Below are 10,456 nucleotides of genomic sequence, written 5' to 3' on the forward strand. Positions count from 1 at the left end.
TAGCACTTACTTATCTTTGAGAGATATACTGACTTGATCGTCGGAGTGCCCTCGGGTGGAAGAGCCACCGCCGAAGCCTTTTTCTTTCTGTTACAGGTTAGGTGGAGGTCATCTATTCTGCCAGTGCTTTCCCAGCTGATTACTAGGCAGGCAGTGTGGTCAGAAAATCACCCACACAATTTGGCACCGTTTGTGGGAAACTTAGAAGAATAGATGGCCAGTAACGGACAGAAGGAAAACGTTGGGGGCGACACTCCTGCTGGGAGTGGCAGACCAATTGACCTTGACATTGAAGGAGACAACCACAATGCAGAAACTCATGACCAGGGCCATGGAGAGAAAGACGCCGGCCAGAAGGACGATACTTCGAAGAGGATAGACCAAGGCAAGTACTATAACGAAGATAACCTTCAGGTATGGAGGGATAGGTGTCTACGAAGGGATGAGGAAGTAAAAGAATTGGCAAACAAGTTGGCAGACCTACAGTCGGTCGTCAACTTCATCATGCAAAACAATGTCATGTAGCCACCATACCCGCTGCAGGATACGCCGATGCAAGCAACTAATACCCAGAACAGAGAAAGAAGAACAATCCCCAAAGTTCCTCAGCACACTAGAAGCGGAAGGCACTCTCACCGACCTTCCAGGGAAGTCGGACGAGAGGAGTCCCGAAGAACGTATCACACGAAGGACCCAGAGCCCAAAGAACATTGGCATGTTCAAGGGTAGGCGCTCTGCTTTGACACAACACATGGAGAGAAATCAAAACGAGCCCACCACGAGGCTGAAAGTAGTGTGCCGAAAAGATTGAAGTCCAAAGATAGCCGAGCTCCAGGGAGGAGTAAAGAAGACTTGAGAGATTACCTCAAGAGAAAACAAGAGAATGCTGAAGCCGAGGTAACATCCCCGGTTAAGCCGAAGACACCATTCTTGGTGGAACTGGACAAATTTGAGGCACCAAAGAGATTCAGTATGCCGAGGTTCCAAATATATGATAGTAAGTCAGATCCCAACTTTCACGTTGGACTATACTTGAATTCAATGGCATTATATAGTGGGAACGAGCCATTGCTCTGCAAAGTATTCCCCTCACCCTTCGGGGAAATTACATCAGATTGGTTCCATAAACTACCGAAGGGAAGTGTAAAGACTTGGGAAGGCCTGGCCGAGATGTTTGTGGCCAGGTTTGTGACAAATAAACTTCAGCCCTTGAGGGTCGACGCACTGATGGCTTTAAAAATCACCAAGGATGAAGGTCTTAGGGCCTACGCAAAAAGGTACTACAAGGTGTTCAATCAAATACCTGATTGCAACCAAGAGGTGGCGGGCGTGTCCTTCAAGAACGGCCTGAAAGATGACTGCCCACTACGGAAATCTTTGGCAAAGACATTGCCAAAAAACATGGAAGAACTCATGGCGAGAATCGAGAAGTATGCCAGAGCCGAGGAGGATGTGTCGGGAAATAAAGAAACAAAGCAGGAGAAAGGAAATGGCTCGCTGAAGCGAAGCCGAGGTAATAACGGACCGACCAAACAAGAAACGGAATTGAAGGCTAAACAGGCAGTAACGACTATATTCTGAGTCCCGATCCACAAAGTCTTGGATCAAATACAAAACCAACCCTATTTTAGAGGACCGACAAGAACACCAGGGGAATTCATGAGAAGAAACGTCGGTAGGTGTTGTGCTTATCACAATGAAGAAGGGCACCCAACTCAGGGCTGCAGAGCCCTAAAAGCACACTTAGAAGACTTGGTAAGGCAAGGACATCTGAGGGACCTTGTTGATGAGGCCAGGACTAGAGAAGAACAGGCAAGACTGCCTCAAGCACCAGCAGCTCCGCCTCCTCTAGCACAGCAACCACCTGCAGGAGAACCACGGGTGGTTAACGTAATTCACTCAAAGGTGAATAAAAACGACATACGAGGGGAGACCTAGAAGGTAAAACACTTGCAGCACGTGAACCAGGTTGGACATAAAAGACCTCGACCTGAAGAATGCCAAGGACCGACGATAGCCTTTACTGACGCTGACCTAGAGATGGTCCAGCATCCCCACAATGATGCCTTGGTAGTATCCCTCCAGGTTGGGGAGTGCCAAGTGAAACGCATCCTGATTGATCAAGGAAGCTCTTGCGACATCATGTATGTTAGATGTTACAAAGAGCTAGGCCTTCATCCTGATGACTTAGAGCAATCCAATGGCCCGATGGTCGGCTTCAATGGAACACCGACGTGGCCACTGGGTGCAACAAGCTTGGAAGTACAAGCTGGCACTAAGAAGATTAGGACATAATTCATGGTGATTGACACACCTTCACCATACAACATCATCTTGGGAAGGCCATGGTTGCATGCAATGAGGGCAGTTCCCTCAACATTGCATCAACTACTGCGGTTCCCAACAGAGCATGGGATTAAAGAAGTCAAAGGAGATCAACTGCAGGCAAAGAATTGCTCCATGGTGGCACTGAAACACACCTGCAATATTAGAGAGCCAGAAAAGGCAGAAATTGAAGATGAGGACGTGGAAGTCCTAGAAGACGTCGGCAAAGAACCAGTCGAGAAGAGCGAAGAGGCGCTAAAGAAAATCCTTATCTTGGATGGGGATGAAGAACGCTTCTTTCTTCTCGACTCATGCTTAGCCGAAGAAGAGGAAAAAGAGTTGGAGACTTTTCTAAGAGCCAACATTGAGGTGTTCGCCTGGACACCTTACGAAATGCCTGGCATCGACCCCGAGGTCACTTGCCACAGATTGAATGTCGACAGGTCGGCAAAACCTGTGATTCAACGAGCCAGAAAACCGACGTTGATGCATGTCAAAGCAGTAGAGGAAGAAGTGGACAGACTTCTGGAGGCCAGGGCCATCTGAGAAGTTCATTACCCGACATGGCTATCCAACACAGTAGTGGTAAAGAAAAAGAACGGTAAATGGAGGGTCTGCGTAGATTTTACAAGCCTGAACAAAGATTGTCCCAAAGACTGCTTTCCTCTACCCAAGATTGACCAGTTGGTAGACGCCACATCTGGACATGGAAGGATGAGCTTCCTGGACGCTTACAGAGGATACCACCAGATAGCCATGTACCCCCCAGACGAGGAGAAGACGACGTTTATCACCCCGAAAGGACTGTATTGTTACAAGGTAATGCCTTTTGGGTTGAAAAACGCAGGAGCAACTTACCAAAGGTTGGTAACCAAGATGTTCAAAAATCTGATTGGCCAAACAGTAGAAGTCTACATCGACGACATGGTCGTGAAGACCAAGGAACCTAAGGGCCATCTTGCCGACCTAAAAGAGGTCTTTGATATATTCAAAACATACCGGCTCTGACTCAACGTATCGAAGTGCGCGTTTGGAGTTGGATCAGGTAAATTTTTGGGGTACCTGGTAACAAGAAAGGGCATTGAGGCTAGCCCAGATCAAATGAAGGCCATCCTAGAGCTAAAAAGCCCGACGTCGGCAAAACAGGTTCAGATGCTTACTGGAAGGGCCACAGCCCTAAACAGGTTCATAAGCCGAAGCTCAGACAAATGTAAACCTTTCTTCAACCTGGTAAAGAAGGCCACGAACTTCCTATGGACTGAGGAATGTGAGGCCGCCTTGGCCGACCTAAAGAAATATCTGACCACGGCTCCAGTCCTCTCAACACCTGAACCTGAAGAAGAACTGTGTTTGTACTTAGCCGTTTCAGAACATGCAATAAGTACGGTATTAATTTGTGAAGAAAAAGGAGAGCAAATGGCTGTTTATTATGTAAGCAAAACCTTAGCCGATGCAGAAACAAGGTATCTATCCTTGGAAAAATTGGCGCTAGCTATAGTAATGGCTTCAAAGAAGCTAAGCCATTACTTTCAAGCGCACAAGATTATAGTGCTAACAGAACACCCACTGAAGTCCTTGTTACAACAAGGAGACTCAACTAGAAGAATAGCAAAATGGGCAGTGGCCTTGGGCCAGTATGACCTGGAGTTCAGGCCGAGAACAGCAATTAAGGGCCAAGTTTTGGTCGACTTCGTGGCCGAATTCACGCTAGAATCCATCGAACATCAGGCTCCGTTGAGCCGAGATGAACGATGTCCAAGCAAACAAGGAGAAGCCCAGCCAAAGACAAAAGAACAAGGAAAAGAAAAACGAAGACCCTGCAGCATTTACATCGGCGACTCCTTTCGCCTATTTGTCGATGGGAGTTCAAACTGGCAAGGAGCGGGGGCAGGAGTAGTGTTAATATCTCCTGATGGAGAGATATTGGAATAGTCTATTCGATTGGGGTTCAAGGCCTCAAACAATAAGGCAGAATACGAAGCACTGATTGCAGGACTGAAGCTAGCAGTGGCAGCAGAAGCAGATGAGGTAATAATTTTTTGTGATTCACAACTTATAGTAAATCAAACAACAGGAGAGTTTGCAACCCGAGATGAGAGGATGCCGGCATATGCAAAGGAGGTCATCAGACTGGCAACCTTGTTTCGCAACTGCTGACTTCTTCAAGTCAGTCGAGATGATAACAACCACGCCGACGCATTGGCCAACTGGCAAGCTCAATGCAAACTGGAAAAACAAGAACAATAATGATTGACTATCTGTCAAGCCCGAGCAGAGAACAGCCGATCACAGAGCAAGAAGCAATGTGTGTGGACTTGGGTCCAAGCTAGATGGATGCAATTGTTGCATTCCTGAAAGAAGGAAAGCTGCCAGAAGACCATAAGGAGGCACACAAGACCAGATTGAAGTCGGTAAGATTCAGTCTGACAGCGGACGGACATCTCTACAGAAGGTCCTTCACAGGACCCCTTTTAAGGTGCGTACACCCTTTGCAAGTTGAAGATTTTCTATACGAAATTCACGAAGGAATTTGTGGAAGCCACGCTGGGGGCAGATCACTAGCTCACAGGGCCATTACCCAGGGGTATTGGTGGCCCTACATGCAAAAAGATGCAGAAGCTTACGTGAAGAAGTGTGAACAATGCCAAAGGTTTGCACCTTTGATACACCAGCCAGCTGCTGACCTGAACCCTGTATCCAGTCCATGGCCATTTCCCCAATGGGGCATGGATCTCATTGGGCAGTTGCCCCAAGCAACTGGGCAAAGGAAGTACTTACTGGTTGCAACAGATTACTTCACGAAGTGGATAGAAGTAGAACCTCTTGCCAAAATCCGAGATGTGGACGTCAAGAATTTCATATGGAGAAACATCATCACCAGATTTGGCATTTCAAGAGCAATAGTTACCGACAACAGAACGCAGTTTGACAGCAAACTCATCAAGAACTTTTGTGCGAAATTCAAGATAAAGAATTACTTTTCAACACCAAGCTTTCCCCAAAGCAATGGGCAAGCAGAAGCATCCAACAAAGTAATTTTGGATGGGACAAAAAAGAGGCTGCAGGCAGCAAAAGGAAAGTGGGTAGATGAGTTGCCCAATGTACTCTGGGCATATCGGACTATGCCGAGAAGATCAACAAGGGAAACCCCCTTTTCCATGGCTTACGGCACAGAAGCAGTCATCCCGCTGGAGATCGGCATCCTAGGGATCAGAACCCAAGGAGTAGAGAATGGCACAAATGATATACTTTTAGCCCGAGATCTGGATCTCTTAGAAGAAAGAAGGGAGAAAGCTGTAATTCAGCTCGCAGCATACCAGCAGCAACTTGCTAGAGCTTACAATAAGAAGGTTAATCCAAGGGATTTTCAGGTCGGCGACCTAGTCCTAAGAAAAGTTGTTGGCAACAAAAAGGATCCCAGAGAGGGCAAGCTTGGCCCAAATTGGAAAGGACCCTACAGAATTACTTCGGTATTGGGCAATGGAGCATACCGACTCGAAGATAATGAAGGCAAAGCATTGCCAAGACCATGGAACACTTGTAATTTAAAATTTTTCTATCATTAGATGTTCCTTGTTATTTTCTTTTTTACCGACATCATCAATAAAATTCTAGCAGAGTTCTCCAAAGACTTGTAAATTGACAAAAAATGCATGATGATTGTCTTTAAGTAATGCGAACCCAAGTGGAACTCAGATTCACATTGGGGGCAGAGAGAAGACAGTAATGCTTAACGCTTGTTGAAATTTGTAGCAATTTACAAGTTAAAGCTAAGCCGAGATAATTGTTTATCTTCACTTGTTGAAATTTGTAACAATTTACAAGTTGAAGTTAAACTGAAGTAATGCTTAACGCTTGTTGAAATTTGTAGCAATTTACAAGTTGAAGTTAAGCCGAGATAATTGTTTACCTTCACTTGTTGAAATTTGTAGCAATTTACAAGTTGAAGTTAAACTGAAGTAATGCTTAATGCTTGTTGAAATTTGTAGCAATTTACAAGTTGAAGTTAAGCCAATATGTTGCTTAGCACTTGTTATAACTTGAGAAAAGTTTATAAAAATTAAACCTTTATATGTTTGTCCTTGTTGAAACTTATAAGCAATTTACAGGACAAGTACTTGCCGAGGTAAATTATCGGGTGGCATAACCGAGGTATGTTACCCCGAGAAGATTGCACAAAGAAGAAAGAGTACATACGATATATGCAGGATATTCTAAGTATAGAATCATACGAAGACAAAGAAGAAAAGACATGAGTACAAGCATGCAATAAAAGAAAAATGTTGTATTAACATTCAAAGAAAAAAGGGGGGCACATCGGCCATACAAAGAACATACATTGTTCCCCAAGATAAAGAAACAAGAAAATACAAGGAAGAAGAAGACTTAGAGCTAAGGCTCCTCTCCGCCAGATTGTTGAATTTGAAGATCAGATACCACATCGGCCTCCTTCTCTGCCGCTATCTCGGCGTCAATTTCTTGAAGAGTTTCTTCAACAGTCTTGACCTCAGAAGGGATGTCGGCTGGTGTGATGTCGGGAACAACTTCTTGGATAACCTCATCACCTTCTTCATCTTGAGTCAAGTCTAGGACTTGCTCATTCTGAAGAGGGGACTTGGCCCCATCAGCATCTTTTGATTTTCTAATCAAAGCCTCATCCTCTTCCTCCTCGGCCTCATCCTCAGCATCAGATTCGTCGACATCTTCACTTGGAATTGGGGCTGGAGGAAATGGCAAGGGAATGGCGTCAGCCTTCCGCAATGGAAAGTCATCAGGAATATTAAGTTTTTTCAGAAGGGACATCCAACCAAGAGTGAAACCCTTGTTGCATGCCTCCTTCACCTATTTTTCATAGGCCTCAGTAACGTCGGCCATACCCTGTGAGTACGCCTTATCGTCAGCGTCTTTGATTTCAGCTTCTTTGGTGGCCAGGGCCTCCTGAAGCTCTTTCTCAGCTTGGGCCATTTTTTCCTCGGCCTCTCTCCTTTGAGACTCAGCCACATTTTTAATAGCCTCAGCAGTCTCAGCCTTCTCTTCGGCATTATTCTGAGCTTTAATTGCAGCTTTGGCTTGATCTTCCAGCTTCTTCATTTTTGACTGAAGGCCTTTGTTGGTCTTTTGGAGGCTGGAGACCTCTCTCTTCATCTCAGCAGGCCTCTCCCTGTTCTCAAAAGACTGCATTGAGAAAGAGTGGGCATGTTGGATGGCCTGAAAGAAAACAGAGGTATTAAAGAATATTCAAAGTGTGAAATAAAGAGAAAGAAAAATTTACCAAGTGGAAGACGTTTACCTGAACAGAGTGCTGTAACATTAGAGCATAGTTCTCATATTCACTATACTGGGCGTTTCGCTCCAGGTCACCTGGAAGAAGTAGGGTGGTACTGAGCGCGACACCGACGTTTATATCATCAGCACTATCACTTGCCATGATAGGCTTGTCTTCCAAAGTAATTGTGAGGGCCCACGTGGCATCGGGTTTTTTTGATCCCGAAGTTGTAGCGGAGGAAGACCTCAGCTTTTTTGGTTGTTGGGATTCCAATGGTTGAGACTCAGAGCGCCTCTTCCCAGCAGAAGGCTGAGATTTGTCACTCTCAGCCAACTTTGAGATAGGCAGAGTGTCTTCAGACTCAACCTGAGCTACCTTGGCCTTTGGTTGAGCCTTTTTTATTCTTTTTAGTTTTGCTGGAGGTTGGGTTTGTGTTGGTTGTTCGTCAATGGATGATGGAATATTGGCTAGGAGGTCTTTAGCAACTGGCTTTGCGCGACCCATCTCGGCTGTAAGAACAAGACGTCGGCGACGCTTTCTTTGGGATGGTGGAATGAGGTATGGAGCCGATGTCGACGGCTGTTCTGCTGGATCAGAGGTTGATCCTTGGTCTGTTCGCGATGTTGATGCAGCGGGAAGAGTTGTAGCAGAGGGAGGAGATAAGCTCTTCTTCTTCTTTTACCTGGGGACGTCGGGGAGAGCTGATTTGTATGTTGGGATGAAGTTGAGAAGCAGGGGTGCCTTTCGCTTCTGAACTGGCAGGTCCAGTAATTTCTTTAAATCCTTGCTGGGAATAAAGGATTGGCGAAAGTTTTTTGGCGGCTGAGGAAGAATTGCAAAAGTAAAGGCAAAGCATACATTAGAAAATAGATAAAGTATACAAGACTTTAAAAGTGAAACAAGTATGAATGCAGGGCTCTTACCATTACCCTCTATAAAGACTGATCGTGGAAGAGGGAAGAGATGGAGGTCTTCATCTGGGGCGAACTCCCAGTTCCCCGAGGTAATGAAATAATCGTCACCAGCTCCCTTGTTGGATTCTGGGAGGTCGGCTACAATTTTGAATTCTGTGGACCTCGGCTTAAGGTAATAAATGTAGCCTTTTTCTTTCAAGTTAAGGCCACACATGGTATAGTAATATTGGATGTCGGCAAGGGTGATCCTAGCGTTTTTCTGTTTAGCTAGAGCTATGATACCAAAGATCACTCAATAGGAATTGATTGCCAGTTGCATGGGGTTCAACTTGTAGTAATGAAGAATCTCGCGAAAAAGGATGTTAAGTGGAAACCGAAGTCCACACTCGATAAAGGTGACTACGGGGAAAGGCATGGAGTCGGCAGTGGGCATGATGGAGTCATCATCCCCAGCCAACCTCAAATGGACGTCGGCTGGGATCTCGAACTCCTGTCTAAAGTATTCTAGTTTGGAGGGGGTGTTTACCCTATGTTTCCACATACCCATGATATCGGCTTAATCTTAGAAGGTGGGTCTCAGAAGATGTTTTTGAAAGGTTATTGGGACCTCGGCAAACGATAAGGTACGTGCAGGTTTCAGTTTTTTCCTAAGTTATGGGTTCTACAGACAAATCCCAGACCTAAATCTATGGAAACACGGATTGAAAGCAAGAATCTAGAAAAGATGCAAAAAACAGAAGACAAAAACGAAGTTTCAGAAACAAGAATTGAGATGGGCTATCAAGAACATGAAGAATACAAGAGTATATGGCCAAGAATAGTGGCAAAAGTGCAAAAAAGTGGTGAAAACAGTGCGTGTGTTCAAAATGTGGGCAAAAGCAAAATCATGGATGAATGCATTCAGATGTACGATTAATGAATTAAAAAAGCTTAAGACAGTACAGTAATGGTGATAGCAAAAAAAAGAGAAAACATCAAGGAATTGAAAACAAAAAGAACAGTAGCTTACCAGAAAAAGGGAAGTCGGAAAGGGATTTGCCGATGTCCTACGATGGTTGCAGGAGCAGAAAACCGGTGGAAATCTCGCTGGAAGGGGTGAACGGAGAAGGTTGCAGAGCTTTGGAAGCTTGAGTGATGGAGGGTTTCGAAAGCTAGAGAGAGATAGCAGGAGATTCAAATAAAAAAAGTGAAGAGACGGAAAAAAAAGGGAAAAAGGTTTTTGATTAAACAAAAACGGCGGCAAAAGCAATCAATACACCTAGAAGAACGAGGGCGTCAGATGGCGCACATGAAGAAAGAGGTGGCTAACAAGCGCGTTACGTGTACGGACCAATAAGAGGGTAACGCGTGGCTAAAACGGTTGGGTTGAAGTGCATGACAGCTCATGCGCGAGAGAAGGTCTTTAAAAATCTTGATTTTTTAGGGAAAGCATGTCGGCCTGAAATGAATGATCTCGGCTGTCAAATTTTAAGCCGATTTACTAGAAGAAAATACAGATATAGGTTCCATCACCTCAGAATGCTGAGGTAATAGAACCTAGGTGGCAGTTGTGGGGATGTATTTTCTGAATACTAACACGTGGCAAGGTGACGCCGACGAGTTGGCCGAGGTGCCACGTGTCCTGGTTGTTACGCCGAGGTTATCTCGGCAAGGCTGAGGTTATCTCCGAAGATATCGGAATCTGAGATAAAAGGATAAGGGGCCAGAGTCCTAGAGTAAAGAGGGAACTTTGCTAAGATAAGGATAAAGCTCTTAGGGAGTTTATCTTTATCTCTTGTGAAATCCAAAGTAAGCACTGAATGGGAGTCCATAGAAGTTAGGCTTCTAGTGGGACTAGGTTTATGTTGGCTATAAAAGAGAGGCACCCCCATGGGTCTAAGGTATGCTTTTTATGCTTAAACTAGTAAGTTTAGCACTTACTTATCTTTGAGAGATATACTGACTTGATCGT

This window comes from Camellia sinensis, chromosome 4 (assembly GCF_055761805.1).
Source record: "Camellia sinensis isolate YWXY chromosome 4, ASM5576180v1, whole genome shotgun sequence".
Classification (NCBI taxonomy): Eukaryota; Viridiplantae; Streptophyta; class Magnoliopsida; order Ericales; family Theaceae; genus Camellia; species Camellia sinensis.